General features: G+C 40.0%; 1 long non-coding RNA gene across 1 annotated transcript; it reads left to right on the top strand.

Moving 5' to 3' along the window:
• On the top strand, positions 1 to 2874 carry LOC106722979. The gene is made up of 4 exons (XR_001358982.2): positions 1 to 128; positions 404 to 690; positions 1405 to 1513; positions 2756 to 2874. It is a non-coding gene; the product is annotated as an uncharacterized LOC106722979 (long non-coding RNA).

Here is a 2874-nt window from a genome sequence, read left to right on the forward strand (position 1 = left end):
ACCTGGCTGGCGGAGGGATACGGTGACGTCATTTCCTCCTCGGCTCCCAAGCTGCTTTGGGATTGGCTGGCTAAGGGGTGACATCACTAGGAGCAGGGCGCACCCTAGCTTGGCTTGGTGAAGTTTGTGTGAGGCACAAATTATTTGGGGATTTTTTTTTCCATTGTTTTTTGGGGGGGGGGGGGGGACCCCAGGGGTTTTTTTTTGGGTGGGCTCCATTCCTCCAGGTCCAGAAATTGGTGGCAAGGTGCAAGAGGGGAGGAATAGGGTAGGATCAGCGGCGCCCTTTGAGGGCCCTGCTAGCCATGCTGGGGGAGCTGCTCTGCCGCACCCCCCTCTGTGGTAAAAGCCAAATATTTAATGTTTCCATTTGCCCTCATGTGCACCATTATTTTTTCCGTAGGCAAGCCGAGAATCTCAGAGGCGTGGATCGAACCTACCTCCAACAGCCGTTGTTGGTGTTGGAAGGGTCACCAGTTGGGCTTGAATTTGCCGCCTTCTTCAGTTGTTGGCCATGGGGTTGGCAGCACGGGTTGGTCTTGAAATTAACTTGCCACCAATAAGGATCATCCGCTTGGGCTTGGTGACATGGTTAGGTCTCCACCTGAACCTGCTGCTTAGCGATTTAGGCAGGACGAACAACCTGGCTGTATCTTGAATCCACTACCTGCAATGGTCGTTAGCTATGAGGTAGGCAGAGATATGGCTGTGTCTCGAGCCCACCACCTGCCATGGTTGTTAGCTATGAAGTAGATAGCAAAATGGCTGTTTCTTGAATTCACCACCTGCAGTGGTCGTTAGCTATGAGGTAGACAGCAACATTGCTGTGTCTTGAACCCACTACCTGCAACAGTCATTAGCTATGAGGTAGATAGTGACATGGCTGTGTCTCAAATCCACCACCTGCAGCAGTCATTAACTAGTAGGTAGCAACGTCACTGTGTCTCAAATCCACCACCCACGGTGGCTACTGATTTTCTAAATGGTTAGTAATAGGTTCCTGATGACTGTTAGGTGCCTAGTGACACTGTTAGCACCTGAACTCACAGTTTGTAATGGGTAATGTTTTTAAATAATTAGCCTGGTAGTTGACATTTAAACCTGCCACCTACAGCTGGTAGTTTTGAGCTATTATAATTAATTTTATTCACTGACCTGATCCCAACATTCAGACCCATCACCTAAGATTTGAACCCAACAAGTTAGTTAAGAAAAAGTTGTTAATGACAAATACTTTGGGGGCTTTCTAATAGGTGTTGGGAATCAAATGTTCATATTTGTTGTCAGACATATTGTAATATTTTTCTATGGATGACCAAAGACATTCAGAAGTACGGTGGTTTTATGTCCCTACTATAAAACCTGTCATTTTATTACCATTGGCATTAATTTCTTCCCTTTCAGGCAGCGACAGCTATGAGCCCAAGAATTAAATGGGCCATGGAAATTGAACTCCTCTACTGCCTCCATAAAGGTCCCCAACAGGCCATGACTGAAGCATATTCATGTGATGGTGAGTGCCGGGCAGATCTGTAGGCTCTGCCCATCTAGGTATACCAGCCCCATTTCAATAGGAAGCTTAAGCACATGTCTAACATCAAGTATGTGGATAATCCTAGTATAATTAATCAGTATCTTCTCAATATTTAAAGTTTGACACTTGTTTAGATTGGCACTAGATAATTTTCAGTCTCCCAGACTCTCAACCTAGTAGCGTTCATCGGAAGTTGACATTCTCCCACATATACATTTAAATGTTTTATATCCTCTGTAATAATTAATACTAATCGTATTTATTTATAATTACATTTAGCAATGCTGATAAGTTTTATGATTTTTTTACCACAGAACAAAGACAATAATAAGTGTATAACTCATCACTCATGGGATAATTTTTATTTTTAATAAGATGATACCTTTTACAGCAACAGTAATATATGTATATAGTTCATATTTGCTAATAATTGTTGGCAATTATTACATGCATCTTCAGTGCACTTTAAGAATATTAATTTATTAATTCACACAAAACTTCTGTGAAGTTGTTAAATAATAGTCTGATCAAAAGAATCAATTTTATATGGCAATCAGATGTCACTAGCATTTATCTATTTCATTTTTTATTGATGTCATTATTATCCTGTTATTGATTAAACAAGCACTTTGATTTGAATTGCCGGTCATTCTTTCTAGCTTGCATGATGCATCAGGTTTTCTGCCACATGTTGGTGGGATATATTTGCATGTATGTACCTATATATCATTTGTCGCTGATGTAATAGACTGAATTCTCTGCTGGACTAAAGCCAGTGAAGTTAATAATAGTAATAAAAGTAACTATTATTTATCTATGTGTTTTGCGGTAGTAAGGAGGAACTGCAGTCATGGGACAGAAATCCCTCGTGCTTGGTATTGTAGAAAGGAATCATTTCATAGAGTACCAGCATCTCTCACTTTTTTTCCCCCAAGAATGTTTGCTCTAAAGGAGAAATATTTATGAATCATAAGAGAACAAAATCCCTTGAAGCCAATTACTATTTTCATTACTGGTCTACCCTAATGACTAAAAAGGTCAAAAAAGCTTTTAAAAGGAGTTCAGGCATTATTAATACAATTCAACTCCAAATGATAACATTTTATAGCAAAAGCAGATCTCTAACTACTGTGATCACCATTAATAACAAAATCAACATTTACCACACCACCATATTGGACTTGTCTATTATATTTACAATATTTCTTATATTTAAAATAGGGATCATCAGGAGTCACCAGGCCCTGTTTGCCTTCATCCGGTGTACGTAATGGAGATGCTAAATTCAAGATGCGATTAATAAGCAGGGCAAAAAAGAAAGAGAGGCTTAAGCAAGAAAC

This window comes from Alligator sinensis, unplaced genomic scaffold (assembly GCF_000455745.1).
Source record: "Alligator sinensis unplaced genomic scaffold, ASM45574v1 scaffold880_2, whole genome shotgun sequence".
Lineage (NCBI taxonomy): Eukaryota > Metazoa > Chordata > Crocodylia > Alligatoridae > Alligator > Alligator sinensis.